General features: G+C 40.6%; 1 non-coding gene across 1 annotated transcript; it reads left to right on the top strand.

Annotated features, from left to right (window-relative positions):
- Positions 1-498: 498 nt before the first annotated feature.
- LOC130959365 (small nucleolar RNA R71) lies at positions 499-602 on the top strand. Its single transcript, XR_009078451.1, has one exon. It is a non-coding gene; the product is annotated as a small nucleolar RNA R71 (small nucleolar RNA).
- Positions 603-17,948: the final 17,346 nt, after the last annotated feature.

Below are 17,948 nucleotides of genomic sequence, written 5' to 3'. Positions count from 1 at the left end.
TTGTTATGTTGGTTGTGGTTGTAAGGTTTGTGGTTTTGGGGTTGGGTTTGCTGGTTTCCCCACCCAAAGTTTGGGTGGTTTTTCCATCCTGGGTTGTAAGTGTTGGAATGTGGATCATATGATTGCCTTTGTTGATTTCCCACATAGTTGGCCTCTTCCCAATCACCTCCTTCAATGCTTACTTCCTCTTGATCTTGTGTGTGTATTGCAGCCACTTGCTTTGTGTCTAATTTCCTTGTGAGCTCTGCTAGTTGCTTGGCAAACACCTTGTTTTGAGCTAGAATTGTATCAACATGGTTCAGCTCCATGACTCCCTTAGTGTTGTGTCTCTCTGAAGCATAGTAGTACTCATTCTCAGCCACTGTCTCAATCACTTCAATGGCTTCTTCCACAGTCTTTTTCCTGTTCAATGAACCTCCTGATGAATGGTCTACAGCCTTCCTTGATTCATAAGAAAGTCCATCATAGAAAATATGCAATTGCACCCAGTCAGGGAACATGTTTGGTGGGCATTTCCTTGTCAATTCTTTGAACCTCTCCCATGCCTCATAGAGCGTCTCACCATCTTGTTGTCTAAAAGTCTGAACCTCAGATCGAAGCCTATTGACCTTTTATGGGGGGTAGAAACGTGCCAGAAACTTGCTCTCCACCTCATCCCAGGTTGTTAGGCTGTCCCTTGGGAATGATTCCAACCACTTAGCTACCTTGTCCCTAAGTGAAAATGGGAACAAGAGCAGTTTATAGGCATCTTCCTGGACTCCATTGGACTTCACAGTGTCGCAAATTCTCAGGAATTTGGTGAGATGTTGGTTTGGATCTTCAGTAGCACTCCCACCAAATGAACAATGATTCTCCACCAATGATATTAGCTGTGGTTTGAGTTCAAAATTATTGGCCTGAATGGGTGGTTTCTGAATGCTGCTTCCACAATTCCCAGAGGTTGGGTTTATGTATGAACCAAGAACCCTCCTCTCAGGAATGACATTGTTTCCATCAGCCCTCTCATGGTTGTGAAAATCTCTATCCATGTTGAGATCTAGAGCTTCCTCAAAGTTGTCCTCAGATTCTCCTTCAGATTCCTCTTCTCTCAGTACTTTCTTCCCTCTTGCTTCCCTTCTACGTCTATGAAGGGTCCTCTCTGGTTCGGTATATGGAGGAGTTGATGTCTCTCCTCTCCTACCTATCATACAAGAACACAGCACAGGCAACAAACAAGTGAAATACTCTTGGTTAATGGAAGAGTATGGTTAGAGCAGTTGAGGAATTAATTCAAATAGTTAGTGAGTCAGTGAGTTAGTTGCTTGAATTTGAAGGCATAAAGAAAGAAAACAAGTAACAGAGTGCAGAAATTAAAATTCAACAAGTAGCTTGAACTAAATTATCAAAACAAAAAAAAAATTGCTCAATCTAGTTAACTTCCAATTTGAGAATTGTCAATCGAAAACCAATCCCCGGCAACGGCGCCATAAACTTGATGCGCATAAACTTGTTATGCTACGATTTTAGGAAATTGCACAAACGGCAAAATTCCTTCCGGCAAGTGCACCAGTTATCGTCAAGTAAAAACTCACAATAGAGTGAGGTCGAATCCCACAAGGATTGGTTGAATGAGCAATTCGAATTAGAAGTTTGATTAGTTGAGCAGAATCAACTTTTGGATGTGAATTGCATAAAGTAAATGTGGCAGGAAATCGTAAATTGCAAGGAATTGAAATTGCATAAACTTAAATTGCGAGAATTAAGGTGCGAGAAAGTAAATTGCTGAAATCAAAAGGGATGGGGGTGATTGCATGAAATTGATGGCAGAATGTAAAAGAAAGTGTAGATCAGAAATGGGGAGTTCATTGGGTGTTAGGAGATATTGAGATCTCCGAATCAAAACATTTCTATCTCTTCCTCAACCAATGCATTCATTGAATTTTGCTTGGCAATCTTATATGACTGGATCCCAATCCCTTCGCTCACAAATTCTCTCTAAAAACAAACAAATTCCCAATCCCTTGGTTTAAATGTTCATAAGAAGAGATGATGCTCGATCACTGATTATACCACACAGTTTCATGAACCACAATTTGGTAGGATTACATGTCACAATATCCATCCAAACCCCAATTCAATTCACTGTGAGAAAGCTTCTCTAGCATGAATCCTCCATTCCTTTCCCAAGGTTCCGAAGGATTCCAATTATGGGTAGTTTCTTTCCCAAGACAACTACCCAATGGAGTTAGATCGAGAAGCTTTCTAACAAAATTCAAGAGAAAAGATTGAAGAAGAAGATAAAACTATTATTGATTCATTGAATTACAATAGAGCTCCCTAACCCAATGAAAGGGGTTTAGTGAATCATAGCTCTGAATTCAATTACAAGCAAAATGATCAAAAGTTCCAAAGTGTAAAAAGTGTTCACCAACTTAAATTCTATCCTATTTATACACTTTCTAAATTGAGCTTCTGTTGTGTTCCTTGGGCTTTGAGGCCTTTCCCTGAATTCCTTTTGCTTTGGGTTTATGGTCCATAATCCTGATGAGGCTGTGATTCAAATCTGTAACATTCATTGAGCAAACTTAGTGATAAACAAGTAATGACACAAGACTCAACAAATGGATGCTCCAAACTCATCAATTCTTCAAGCCCAATCCCATAAACCATGCTATTCAATTGGGTTTCATACCATAATACATTTAAGTTAATATTTGTGCTCAAATGCTAACTTAAACTTCAATATATTTGGCCCAGAAACCCTTTCAAGAGGTGGCGTTTAAGTTGAAGTTTAAGTTTCAGTTTAAGGTTAAACTGAAACTTAAACGTGGAAATAGAAGAAAGCAATTATTGAGTGTGGTATGGTCGAACACATTTAAGCTTTAGTTTAAGGTTAAACTAAAGCTTAAACGTGGAATTGAAGAAAGCAACCCTGGAGGCAATTTGAGTCGAACACGTTTAACCTCCAGTTTAAGGTTAAACTGGAGGTTAAACGTGGGAAAGAAGAAAGTAGCCCCAGGAGTGTGAATGGGTCGAACACGTTTAACCTCCAGTTTAAGGTTAAACTGGAGGTTAAACGTGGGAATGAAGAAAGTGGCCCAGGAGTGTGAATGTCGAACACGTTTAACCTCCAGTTTAAGGTTAAACTGGAGGTTAAACGTGGAAATGGCTTCCTGGTGCATAATGCTTCTGGCGTTTAACCTCCAGTTTGAGGTTAAACTGGAGGTTAAACGTGGAAATACTCCTTTGGTTTAATCCTCATTCTGGCGTTTAACCTTCAGTTTAAGGTTAAACTGGAGGTTAAACGCCAGTTTCCTCTTTTCTCAGCTTTCATGATTCTGGCGTTTAACCTTCAGTTTAACCTTAAACTGAAGGTTAAACGCCACTTTCAGCTTTGGTGCATTTCTTGTTCTGGCGTTTAACTTCCAGTTTAAGGTTAAACTGGAGGTTAAACGCCAGTTTCAGCATTATATGGCTTGGCACATGTGATCTTCAAGCTTCCTTTCTTGATTTTGTTGCTTCTTTGCCTAACCTCTTCTTCCCTGAGATCATCCAAACAATTGCATCAAAGTCTTGCAAAATTTCATGAGAAATCTTCCATTCATAGCATTCAAGTAATATAACTAAAACTCATGGAATTTGCATCAAAATTATACTGCTTGGATGATTCATTACTTTGTTGTTCATTTAACCATTCTTGGTTACTTTAAGCTCAAGAAAATGCATAAAACAACTAAAACTAACATAAAAATGCTAGTAAAACTAGCCTAAGATGCCTTGGCATCAATCCTCAGTAACATGTCTCCTTTTTCATCATTCTTTCAAGAGCCAACCAATCATGAATCAACAAATTCAAAAGACATATGCACTGTTTAAGCATACATTCAGAAAACAAAAGTATTGCCACCACATCAAAATAATTAATCTGTTATAAAATGAAAAATTCATGCAATTCTTCTCTTTTTCAATTAAGAACATTTTTCATTTAAGAAAGGTGATGGATTCATAGGACATTCATAACTTTAAGGCATAGACACTAAGACACTAATGATCACAAGACACAAACATAGATAAACATAAGCATGATTTTTCGAAAAACAGAAAAATAAAGAACAAGGAAATTAAAGAACGGGTCCACCTTAGTGATGGCGGCTTGTTCTTTCTCTTGAAGGTCTTATGGAGTGCTTGAGCTCCTCAATGTCTCTTCCTTGCCTTTGTTGTTCCTCTCTCATGATTCTTTGATCTTCTCTAATTTCATGGAGGAGGATGGAATGTTCTTGATGCTCCACCCTTAGTTGTCCCATGTTGGAACTCAATTCTCCTAGGGAGGTGTTGATTTGCTCCCAATAGTTTTGTGGAGGTAAGTGCATCCCTTGAGGCATCTCAGGAATTTCATGATGAGTGGGATCTCTTGTTTGCTCCATCCTTTTCTTAGTGATGGGCTTGTCCTCATCAATGGGGATGTCTCCCTCTATGTCAACTCCAACTGAATAACAGAGGTGACAAATGAGATGAGGAAAGGCTAACCTTGCCAAGGTAGAGGACTTGTCCGCCACCTTATAAAGTTGTTGGGCTATAACCTCATGAACTTCTATTTCTTCTCTAATCATGATGCTATGAATCATGATGGCCCGGTCTAGAGTAACTTCAGACCGGTTGCTAGTGGGAATGATTGAGCGTTGGATAAACTCCAACCATCCCCTAGCTACGGGCTTGAGGTCATGCCTTCTCAATTGAACCAGCTTCCCTCTTGAATCTCTCTTCCATTGGGCGCCCTCTTCACATATAACTGTGAGGACTTGGTCCAACCTTTGATCAAAGTTGACCCTTCTAGTGTAAGGGTGTTCATCTCCTTGCATCATGGGCAAGTTGAATGCCAACCTTACATTTTCCGGACTAAAATCTAAGTATTTCCCCCGAACCATTGTAAGCCAATTCTTTGGGTCCGGGTTCATACTTTGATCATGGTTCTTGGTGACCCATGCATTGGCATAGAACTCTTGAACCATTAAAATTCTGACTTGTTGAATGGGGTTGGTAAGGACTTCCCAACCTCTTCTTCGGATCTCATGTCGGATCTCCGGATATTCACTCTTTTTGAGTTTGAAAGGGACCTCAGGGATCACCTTCTTCAAGGCCACAACTTCATAGAAGTGGTCTTGATGCACCCTTGAGATGAATCTCTCCATCTCCCATGACTCGGAGGTGAAAGCTTTTGCCTTCCCTTTCCTCTTTCTAGAGGTTTCTCCGGCCTTGGATGCCATAAATGGTTATGGAAAAACAAAAAGCAATGCTTTTACCACACCAAACTTAAAAGGTTTGCTCGTCTTCGAGCAAAAGAAGAAAGAAGAGAGTAGAAGAAGAAGAAATAGAGGAGAGGGAGGTGGCTTTGTGGTTCGGCCAAAAGGGGTGAAGTAGTGTTTAGTTTGTGTGAAAATGAAGGAGTGAAGATGGGTTTATATAGGGTGAAGAGAGGGGTAAGGTTCGGCTATAGGAGGGTGGGTTTGGGAGGTAAAGTGGTTTGAATTTGAATAGTGGGGTAGGTGGGGTTTTATGAAGGATGGATGTGAGTGGTGAAGAGAAAGATGGGATTTGATAGGTGAAGGGTTTTTGGGGAAGAGGTGTTGAGGTGATTGGTGAATGGTTGAAGAAGAAGGGGGAGAGTGGTGGGGTAGGTGGGGATCCTGTGGGGTCCACAGATTCTGAGGTGTCAAGGAAAGGTCATCCCTACACCAAATGGCGAGCAAAATTGCTCTTCATGCCAATTCTGGCGTTAAACGCCGGGCTGGTGCCCATTTCTGGCGTTTAACGCCAGCCTCTTGCCCTTTCCTGGCGTTTAACACCAGTCTGGTGCCCCTTTCTGGCGTTAAACGCCCAGAATGGTGCCAGACTGGGCGTTAAACGCCCATTTGCTAGCTTCACTGGCGTTTAAACGCCAGCAAGTTCTCCTCCAGGGTGTGTTGTTTTTCTTTCTGTTTTTTATTCTGTTTTTGCTTTTTCAATTGATTTTGTGACTTCCCATGATCATCAACCTACAGAAAACATAAAATAACAAAGGAAAATAGATAAAACATAACATTGAGTTGCCTCCCAACAAGCGCTTCTTTAATGTCAGTAGCTTGACAGAGGGCTCTCATGGAGCCTCACAGATACTCAGAGCAATGTTGGAACCTCCCAACACCAAACTTAGAGTTTGAATGTAGGGTTTCAACACCAAACTTAGAATTTGGTTGTGGCCTCTCAACACCAAACTTAGAGTTTGACTTTGGGGGCTCTGTTTGACTCTGTTTTGAGAGAAGCTCTTCATGCTTCCTCTCCATGGTGACAGAGGGATATCCTTGAGCCTTAAACACAAAGGATTCTTCATTCACTTGAATGATCACTTCTCCTCTGTCCACATTAATCACAGCCTTTGCTGTGGCTAGGAAGGGTCTGCCAAGGATGATGGATTCATCCATGCACTTCCCAGTCTCTAGGACTATGAAATCATCAGGGATGTAATGGTCTTCCACCTTTACGAGAACATCCTTTACAAGTCCATAAGCTTGTTTCTTTGAATTGTCTGCCATCTCTAGTGAGATTCTTGCAGCTTGTACCTCAAAGATCCCTAGCTTCTCTATTACAGAGAGAGGCATGAGGTTTACACTTGACCTAAGTCACAAAGCCTTCTTGAAGGTCATGGTGCCTATGGCACAAGGTATTGAGAACTTCCCAGGATCTTGTCTCTTTTGAGGTAATCTCTGCCTAGATAAGTCATCCAGTTCTTTTGTGAGCAAAGGAGGTTCGTTCTCCCAAGTCTCATTACCAAATAACTTGTCATTCAGCTTCATGATTGCTCCAAGGTACTTAGCAACTTGCTCTTCAGTGACATATTCATCCTCTTCAGAGGAAAAATACTCATCAGAGCTCATGAATGGCAGAAGTAAGTCCAATGGAATCTCTATGGTCTCAGTGTGAGCCTCAGATTCCCATGGTTCCTCATTAGGGAACTCATTAGAGGCCAGTGGACGTCCATTGAGGTCTTCCTCAGTGGCGTTTACTGCCTCTCCCTCCTCACCAAATTCGGCCATGTTGATGGCCTTACATTCTCCTTTTGGATTCTCTTCTGTATTGCTTGGAAGAGTACTAGGAGGGAGTTCAGTAATTTTCTTGCTCAGCTGTCCCACTTGTGCCTCCAAATTCCTAATGGAGGACCTTGTTTCAATCATGAAACTTTGAGTGGTTTTGATTAGATCAGAGACCATGGTTGCTAAGTCAGAGTTGTTCTGCTTAGAATTCTCTGTCTATTGCTGAGAAGATGATGGAAAAGGCTTGCCATTGCTAAACTTGTTTCTTCCACCATTATTGTTGTTGAAACCTTGTTGAGGTCTCTGTTGATCTTTCCATGAGAAATTTGGATGATTTCTCCATGAAGAGTTATAGGTGTTTCCATAGGGTTCTCCCATGTAATTCACCTCTTCCATTGAAGGGTTCTCAGGATCATAAGCTTCTTCTTCAGATGAAGCGTCCTTAGTACTGCCTAGTGCAGCTTGCATTCCAGACAGACTTTGAGAAATCAAATTGACTTGCTGAGTCAATATTTTGTTCTGAGCCAATATGGCATTCAGAGTATCAATCTCAAGAACTCCTTTCTTCTGATTTGTCCCATTGTCCCATTTCAATTAGTTCTTGAGCTTCTGTAGGCGTCTTCTTCAGATGAAGAGATCCTCCAGCAGAGCTATCCAAAGACATCTTGGACAGTTCAGACAGACCATCATAGAAGATACCTATGATGCTCCATTCAGAAAGCATGTCAGAAGGACACTTTCTGATCAATTGTTTGTATCTTTCCCAAGCTTCATAGAGGGATTCTCCTTCTTTCTATCTGAAGGTTTGGACTTCCACTCTAAGCTTACTCAATTTTTGAGGTGGAAAGAACTTTGCCAAGAAGGCATTGACTAGCTTTTCCCAAGAGTTCAGGCTTTCTTTAGGTTGTAAGTCCAACCATATTCTAGCTCTGTCTCTTACAGCAAAAGGGAATAGCATAAGTCTGTAGACCTCAGGGTCAACCCCATTAGTCTTGACAGTGTCACAGATTTGCAAGAATTCAGCTAAAAACTGATGAGGATCTTCCAATGAAAGTCCATGGAACTTGCAATTCTGTTGCATTAGAGAAACTAATTGAGGCTTAAGCTCAAAGTTGTTTGCTCCAATGGCAGGGATAGAGATGCTTCTCCCATAGAAGTCGGGAGTAGGTGCAGTAAAGTCACCCAGCACCTTCCTTGCGTTGTTGGCATTGTTGTTGTTTTCGGCTGCCATGTCTTCTTCTTTTAAGATTTCTGTTAGATCCTCTATAGAGAGTTGTGCCTTAGCTTCTCTTAGCTTTCGCTTCAAGATCCTTTCAGGTTCAGGGTCAGCCTCAACAAGAATGCTTTTGTCTTTGCTCCTGCTCATATGAAAGAGAAGAGAACAAGAAAATATGGAATCCTCTATGTCACAGTATAGAGATTCCTTGAGGTGTCAGAGGAAAAGAAAAATAGAAGGGAAGAAGTAGAAATTTCGAACTTATCAAGAAAGATGGAGTTCGAATTGTGCATTAAGGAATAGTGTTAGTCCATAAATAGAAGGATGTGAGAAGAGGAGAAGAAATTTTCGAAAATTAAGTAAAAGATTTTAAAAACATTTTGAAAAACACTAATTGATTTTCGAAAACCAAGAGTGAAAAAAAATCAAGTGATTTTTGAAAAAGATTTTGAAATTAGAAATAAAAAAGATATGATTGAAAACTATTTTGAAAAAGATATGATTAAGAAGATATGATTGAAAAGTTATGGTTTTAAAAAGATGTGATTGAGAAGATATGATTTGAAAAACAATTTAAAAAGATTTGATTTTAAAAAATAATGACTTGGCTAACAAGGAAAGATATGATTCAAACATTAAACCTTTCTCAACAGAAAAGGCAACATACTTGAAATGTTGAATCAAATCATTAATTGATAGCAAGTGTTTTTGAAAAAGGAAAGAAATTGATTTTGAAAAAGATTTGATTGAAAAGATATGATTTGAAAAAGATTTGATTTTGAAAATTTTTTGAAAACCTGAAAAAAATTTGAATTAAAAACAGAATCTTCCCTCTTGTGCCATCCTGGTGTTAAACGCCCAGAATGGTGCACATTCTGGCGTTTAACGCCCAAAGCACTACCCTTTTGGGCGTTAAACGCCCAACTAGGCACCCTGGCTGGCGTTTAAACGCCAGTTTTCCTTCCTCACTGGGCATTTTGAACGTCCAGCTTTTTCTGTGTAATTTCTCTGCTGTATGTTCTGAATCTTCAATTCTCTGTATTATTGACTTGAAAAGACATAAAGTAAAAATATTTTTGGATTTTTAATAATGAGGAAAAATCAAAATGCAACTAAAATCAAATAACAATGCATGCAAGACATCAAACTTAGCAGTTTGTATACTACTGACACTAGCAAAATGAGAATGCATATGACAAACAACAAAAATACTCAAGACAAGAGAATTTAAAGATCAGAGAAAGGAAATCATCAAGAACATCTTGAAGATCACTTAAGACACATGAATGAATGCAAGAAGAACAGAAACATGCAATTGACACCAAACTTAACATGAGACACTAGACTCAACAAGAAACATACAATATTTTTGGTTTTTATGATTTTGTAATTTTTTTTGGGTTTTTCGAAAATTAAGTGAAAAAAGAAAACAAGGATATCAAAATTCTTAATGAGAATTCCAGGAATCATGCAATGTTAGTCTAAAGCTTTAGTCTAAAGAAATTAGACATGGCTAGCCAAGCTTCAGCAGGACATTACATTCAAGAGCTAAATTGATGAGAATCAATCAGCTTTGGTGATGATAAGAACATCACCTTGAAACACTAGAATTCATTCTTAAGAACTCTGAAGATAAATACCTAATCTAAGCAACAAGATGAACCGTCAGTTGTCCAAACTCAACAATCCCCGGCAACGGCGCCAAAAACTTGGTGCACGAAATTCTGATCTCTACTTTTCACAACTCAAATAATCCCCGGTAATGAATCCAAAAACTTGGTGTTCAATACCATGGCATAAACACAACTTCGCACAACTAACCAGCAAGTGCACTGGGTCGTCCAAGTAATAAACGTTACGCGAGTAAGGGTCGATCCCACGGAGATTGTTGGTATGAAGCAAGCTATGGTCACCTTGTAAATCTCAGTCAGGCAGATTCAAATGGTTATGGATGATATATGAATAACGCATAGAATAAAGATAGAGATACTTATGTAATTCATTGGTGAGAACTTCAGATAAGCGAATGGAGATGCTTTGTCTCTTCCGTCTCTCTGCTTTCCTACTGTCTTCATCCAATCCTTCTTACTCCTTTCCATGGCAAGCTGTATGTTGGGCATCACCGTTGTCAGTGGCTACAGTCCGGTCCTCTCAGTGAAAATGTTCAACGCACCCTGTCACGGCACGGCTAATCATCTGTCGGTTCTCAATCAGGTTGGAGTAGAATCCATTGATTATTTTGCGTCTGTCACTAACGCCCAGCCTTCAGGAGTGCTCGTCACAGTCATTCAATCATTGAATCCTACTCAGAATACCACAGACAAAGTTTAGACCTTCCGGATTCTCTTGAATGCCGCCATCAATTCTAGCTTATACCACGAAGATTCCGATTAAAGAATCCAAGAGATAAACATTCAAGCCTCGTTTGCTTGTAGAACGGAGGTGGTTGTCAGGCACTCGTTCATAAGTGAGAATGATGATGAGCGTCACATAATCATCACATTCATCATGTTCTTGGGTACGAATGAATATCTTGGAATAAGAACAAGCTGAATTAAATAGAAGAACAATAGTAATTGCATTAATACTCGAGGTACAGCAGAGCTCCACACCTTAATCTATGGTGTGTAGAAACTCCACCGTTGAAAATACATAAGAACAAGGTCTAGGCATGGCCGAATGGCCAGCCTCCCAATACGTGATCAAGGATTCAAAGATCTAAAGATGATCTAAGATCCCAAGATGAAAAATACAATAGCAAAAGGTCTTATTTATAAAGAACTAGTAGCCTAAGGTTTACAGAAATGAGTAAATGACAGAAAAATCCACTTCCGGGCCCACTTGGTGTGTGCTTGGGCTGAGCATTGAAGCATTTTCGTGTAGAGACTCTTCTTGGAGTTAAACGCCAGCTTTTGTGCCAGTTTGGGCGTTTAACTCCCATTCTTGTGCCAGTTCCGGCGTTTAACGCCGGGCATTCTTGAGCTGATTTGGAACGCCGGTTTGGGCCATCAAATCTCGGGCAAAGTATGGACTATTATACATTGCTGGAAAGCCCAGGATGTCTACTTTCCAACGCTGTTGAGAGAGCACCAATTGGGCTTCTGTAGCTCCAGAAAATTCACTTCGAGTGCAGGGAGGTCAGAATCCGACAGCATCTGCAGTCCTTTTTAGTCTCTGAATCAGATTTTTGCTCAGGTCCCTCAATTTCAGCCAGAAAATACCTGAAATCACAGAAAAACACACAAAATCATAGTAAAGTCCAGAAAAGTGAATTTTAACTAAAAACTAATAAAAATATACTAAAAACTAACTAAAACATACTAAAAATATACTAAAAACAATGCCAAAAAGCGTACAAATTATCCGCTCATCAGATAGCCTATGCACGTGAAAGCTTCAAAGCTCAGCCTAAACACATACCAAGTGGGCCCCGGAAGTGGATTTCTGCATTATCTACTGATTTTCTATAAACCTAGGTTACTAGTTTAGTATAAATAGCACTTTTTGACTATTGTATTTCATCTTTGGACCACTTTTCGATCCTTTGATCAGGTCTTCTTTGGAACCCTTGAGCTTTATGATCATCTTTGGGGAGGCTGGCCATTCGGCCATGCCTAGACCTTTTTCTCTTATGTATTTTCAACGGTGGAATTTCTACACCTCATAGATTAAGGTGAGGAGCTCTGCTATTCCTCATGAATTAATGCAAGTACTATTGTTTTTCCTTCAATTCACGCCTACTTCTTCTTCAAGATATACTCTTGTACTTAATTCAGTTAAGTCAGACTGAAGGGGTGACCCGTGACAATCACCCACTATCTTCAGTACTCGCTTAGCCAAGATCCGCGTGCCTGACAACCACAAAGCGGTCTATATGATGTTCAACGTAGTCATTGGACGCCAGCTGGAGTATACTCTCTTAGGTCTCTGATCCACAGATTCACTTCGTCTCTCCTGACAACAGAGCATCCAACCCCGTGATTAGGATCTTCGTGGTATAGGCTAGAATCAATAGACAGCATTCCTAAGATTCGGAAAGTCTAAACCTTGTCTGTGGTATTCCGAGTAGCATCTGGGAAGGGATGACTGTGATGAGCTTCAAACTCACGAATGTTGGGCGCAGTGATAGTGTGCAAAAGGATCATTGGATCTTATTCCGACACAAGTGAGAACCGACAGATGATTAGCCCTGTGGTAGCTGTGCCTGGTATTTTTCATCCGAGACGAGAAATTTGACACTTGATTAGCTGTACAAAGACCGTAGCCGGACCATTTTCACTAAGAGGATCATACATCTTGCCATGAAAGGGAGCATGCATGATTGGATGAAGACAATAGGAAAGCAGAGGTTCAGAAGCAACAAAGCATCTCCAAACGCTTATCTGAAATTCCCACCAATGAATTACATAAGTATCTTTATGTTATTTTCCGTCTTATTTATCTTTTAATTATCAATACCTCGTAACCATATGAATCCGCCTGAGTGAGATTTACAAGATGACCATAGCTTACTTCAAGCCATCAATCTCCGTGGTATCGACCCTTACTCACGTAAGGTATTACTTGGACGACCTAGTGCACTTGTTGGTTAGTTGTGCGGAGTTGTGAAAAGTGTGATCACAATTTTGTGCACCAAATTACATGCCAAGAGGTTTTTTGCATTTGAATTTTCCTTTCTTTGCATTTAATTACGTTGACTTTTATTGCTTTGCATGTTTAATTTCTTGCATGTTAAGCCTTTCGCACTCTTGGTTGAGAAATTAGTTGTTTGGGTGGAAATGAGTTGTGGATGTCCATTCCGCATTGTGTGAGGATTATTAATTGGTTTGGTTTCTCTTGACTCTAAGTGACCCACTGGTGTTGACTTAGGACTTAGGGATTGGAGTCAATTATGCCCTTTTGACTAATTCTCAAGTAGGATTGACTAATTGGGATTAATTTCACTCAATTGCCATGTTTGTGGTCCATAACTAGGATAAGAATCCTAAATTCCCCAATTCTCACCAAGGGTCTTTAACATTTTCATTGCTTTTAATTGCTTTCTTTTAATTCCTTGTATGCTCATTTAATTTCTTGCTATTTACATTTCCTTGCCATCATCTAACCCCCATTTCCCCCTCATAGCCAATAATAGACACTTAATTGCAACTCCTAGGGAAGACGATCCGAGGTTGAATTACTCTCGATCTCTGTTATCTTGATTTGAATTTAATATTTGATTGATTCTCAATTGTTGGGTTTGGACTATACTTGCAATGGAGAAATTCTATTTTTAGTGCAAAAATCCGAACCTATGCTATTGGGCATTGTCACGTGGGAATCGATCAAGGTATGATTTCGGTTTTCTTTATGTAATATATAATGTTTCGTGAAACATAGGCTAGTGGATCTTAGGATAAGTTTGAATGGTTGATGATTTATGATGATTGTTGATGATTGTTGATGGTTGATTAATTATGATGTTGTTGTTGATTATTGATGTTGAGGTTGAATAATGATATTTATGAGAATTGGTAATGATAAATTGATGATTAATGATTTTGATGGTTGAGAATGGTGAAACAATGATGTAATTGATGTTTGGGACTGATGATTGTGAAGATAATGATTTATAAGTGGGAACTATGGTGAGAATGGTTATTTGGAACAGAATGGTAAGTTTTAGTATGGATTAGAGTGTGTCGTGATTTTGGTTGGGTTTAATGTTTTGGAAAACTAGAGAACCTTGTGAGTTTTTATAAAACCTTGTTTTTTATGAACTTTGGTGAGGCATAACTTGGCCTCCGAACCCTCAATTTTGATAAAAATTGATTTAAATAAAAGCAGATCCGAGAGCTTTAAGACATTTAAAGAATGGATGGAAAATGTTTTAAAACGAAAAAGTTATGTGCGTTTGAAGTTTGGTGTAAAAATATGAAATTTTTGCCGCTTTTAAAATTTTCTAAGACTTTTATGGCATGCGTACGTGACTGTTGCACGCAATGCGGGGATTGCCCACTGCCAAGCATGCATCCATGCGTATGTGGCACAGGCATGCATACGCGAGAATGGTGATTTTACAGGCACGTGTACGAGGCATGTTGCACGCAATGCGAGCCTCCTTTGCTGTTTTGAGGACTCACGTACGCGGACAGGGACATGCGTATGCATGACCCCTGTTCTACAAAAAAACTTGTTTTTCTTTATTTTAAAGGTTCTTCTAGCTTTCTAAACTTCCTTAACTATTATTTGAGACTTATAACTAGTGATTAGGCCTTGAGATTATTGAGGACGAGTTAGATGACTTAAGATTAGATAATTTACGTTTGATTTTAGAAGACGGAGACATAGACTTGGGAAATTCTATGGATGGAATGACTTGAGTGGTTTGGCGGAGTGTTGAGATGACAAAATATTGAGAACTGATGATGAGTTTAAGACTTGGAGATGAATTGTTCATACCCTGGACCGAGCTATAATATTCAGGCTGGACGACGTAAAAACAACTGACCTCTTGTAAAGGTTAGCTCATTACCGACCTCTTCCTAAAGAGCTTGGCCAAATCTCCATAAAGGCCCAAGCAGGCCCAAAGCTGAGGATTACAGCCCCTCTAAAGGTGGCTAGCCAAAAAAGATAAGGTGACCTCACCCACAAAAGATAAGATAAGATAACAAACTTATCTCAAAGGAAGGTCATCAAACACTACTATAAATACATTGGAGCACCCAGGTATAACTCATACTCTGATTCTACACAAAAAATCTTCCTAAAGCACGTGCTAACTTAAGCATCGAAGTCTATTGCAGGTACCACCACCCTTCGGTGATCAAGGATTAGTAGCACCACTAAAACCAGCAAGTCGGACACTACAACTCCGACCCCATCAGAAGATCTCATCCGAGATCGACCTTTAGTTTCAGGTAACCCTCAGAACATTGGTGCCATTGCCGGGAAATCTGGAAGTCATCTCATCATCATGGCGGACAACCACGACAACGATCACAACTCTGGTTTGGAGGACAGAATGTCGAATAAGAACGCGGACATCACATCTAAGGACATACCTCAAACCAAGGGAGACAATCAACCCCAAAACACAGAAATCTTAGATGTCATTCGTGGATAGCAGGATCGCCTTAAATAGCTCGAATAAGAAGCAGAACGACAGCGAGAGGCCGAGCAAGACCTTCATAGAGAAACACGAAGGCGTCGAGAGTTAGAGGGCAAGCTCCTTAAACTCGAAGCCGATCTCAAAACTAAAATTACTCGGCCCAATCCCGAAGATAGCCCCCACAAGGACCGAGACCCATTCACAAAGGAAATCATGAAAGCTAAAGTCCCAAAAGACTTTAAAGCTCCTGACATGACTCCCTATGATGGCACGTCTGACCTATGTCATCATCTCAACAGCTTCAGAAGTCGGATGTATCTCACAGATGCCTCAAATGCAATCTGCTCATGCCCTGGGTTGAGCTGTATGACCCGAGCTGATTAACGACAAGTCAACCGACCTCTTCATGTAAGGATTATCCGACCTCTTCTCAAAGAGTTCGGCCAAATCACCAGGAGAGCCCAAAAAAGTGCCCAAACAAAGGAACACGACCCAAGTCCAAAGGCATCCCAAGCCTAGAAAGATAAGGGCGGTTCCCTTAAAGATAAGATAACTCCACTCAAAGATAAGATAAGATAATCTCCAGCAAAGGTCACTCTACAACATTATAAATACACTAGAGCACCCAGGTATAACATATACTCTGATTCTACTAAAAATCTGCTTAATACCCTTGCTAACTTAAGCATTGGAGTCCCTTGTAGGTACCACCACCTTCCGATGACGAAGGATCACAGCACCACCAAGTCTAACAAGTCAGACATGGCGGCTCCGGCCACCATCATCAAATCGGACTCAACAGCGCCGACCAGTACAGAAGATCTCGTCCGAGATTGTCCTAACAGTTTCAGGTAACCCTCGGAATATTGGCACCGTTGCCGGGGAACTTGGAAGTCATCCTATCATCATGGCCACGACAACCTTGACAATGACCACGACTCTAATATAGAGAACAGGACGCCGCATAAGATCATGGATGCCACACCAAAAGATGCATCTCAACCAAATAAAGACAAGAATTCGCCAAGTACAGAAATCATGGAGGCACTTCAAGCTCAACAAGATTGCCTTAAACAGCTCGAAAAAAAAGCCGAACATCAACGGAAAGCCGAGAGGGACCTTCGGAGGGAAACTAGGTGACGCCAAGAGATAGAGGACAAGCTCCTAAAGCTCGAAGCCAAATTCAAAACCAAGACTACTCAATCCAATCATAAAGATAGCCCCCACAAAGATCAAGACCCATTCACCAAAGAGATCATGAAAGCCAAAGTTCCGAAGGACATCAAAGCTCCCGATATGACCCTGTACGATGGCACATCAGATCCAAGCCATCATCTCAACAATTTTAGAAGCAGAATGTACCTCACCAACTCCTCGGACGCTATTCGTTGTAAAGCCTTCCCGACTACCTTAACAAAGACAGCAATTAAGTGGTTCGACACTCTGCCTCCCAGATCCATCACAAGTTTTGATGACTTAGCCAAAAAGTTTCTTGCTAGATTCTCCATTTAGAAGGACAAAGCCAAACACGCTCCGAGCCTATTAGGAATCAAGCAAGGAGATCGGGAGAGTCTTCGTAGCTACATGGAGAGGTTCAACAAAGCATGCTTGGACATACAAAGCCTACCGACGGAAGCAGCATTATGGGTCTCATCAATGGCCTACAAGAAGGACTTTTTAGTCACTCCATATTAAAGAAACATCCAACATCTCTGAACAAAGTGTAGGAATGAGCCGAAAAGTACATCAACATGGAGGAAAACTCTTGACTAGGAGAGACCTCAAAATCTGGATTCTCTTACTCCTCCCGGGATAAGGATAAAGAGTCCAAGTAAAAGGAAGATAAATACGACGAAAAGCCTAAAAAATACAACAACTACACCCTTCGAGTGTCTCTTGTGGATGTTTACCGAGAAGTATACCATACTGAGAAGATCCCACTACCTTGCCCACTCAAAAGCAAGAAAGGAGGAGGAAATCGGACAGAATACTGCGAATATCACAGAATCTATGGACATCCTACCCATGAGTACTTCGACTTAAAAAATGTTATTGAGAAATTGGTAAGAGAAGGACAACTAGATCGGTATTTAGCCAACAAATCGGAAGAGTCCTAAAAAAGAAGAAGGGACGAAGAGGTCGGACGAGGAGAGTGACCACCTCGCACCCCAAAGAGGCACGTTCACATGATAAACGGAGGATTTGCAGGAGGGGGGATCTCAAAATCATCTCGCAAAAGGCACCTTAAAGAAATATATCATGTCGAGGGAGGAGAAGGATCACCCGACCTCCCTATTATTACTTTCACCCAAGAGGATGCAGCAGGCATCATCCCGGGACACGACGATCTTATGGTCATCACTATCATATTGGCCAATGCTAACCTCCACCGCACACTGGTGGACTAAGGAAGCTCGGCGGACATCTTGTTTAAACTGGCTTTCGATAAACTCGGCCTACAAGAGAAAGAACTCAGAGCATATCCAAACAGCTTGTATGGACTAGGAGACACTCCAATCCAACCACTTGGATACATCTCGCTACACACAACATTTGGAAAAGGAACCCGATCAAGGACACTCAACATAGACTACAT

The sequence above is a fragment of the Arachis stenosperma genome, chromosome 10 (genome assembly GCF_014773155.1).
Source record: "Arachis stenosperma cultivar V10309 chromosome 10, arast.V10309.gnm1.PFL2, whole genome shotgun sequence".
Lineage (NCBI taxonomy): Eukaryota > Viridiplantae > Streptophyta > Magnoliopsida > Fabales > Fabaceae > Arachis > Arachis stenosperma.
Note: the sequence above shows the minus strand (reverse complement) of the source record. Positions and strands in the feature narration are given on the sequence as shown.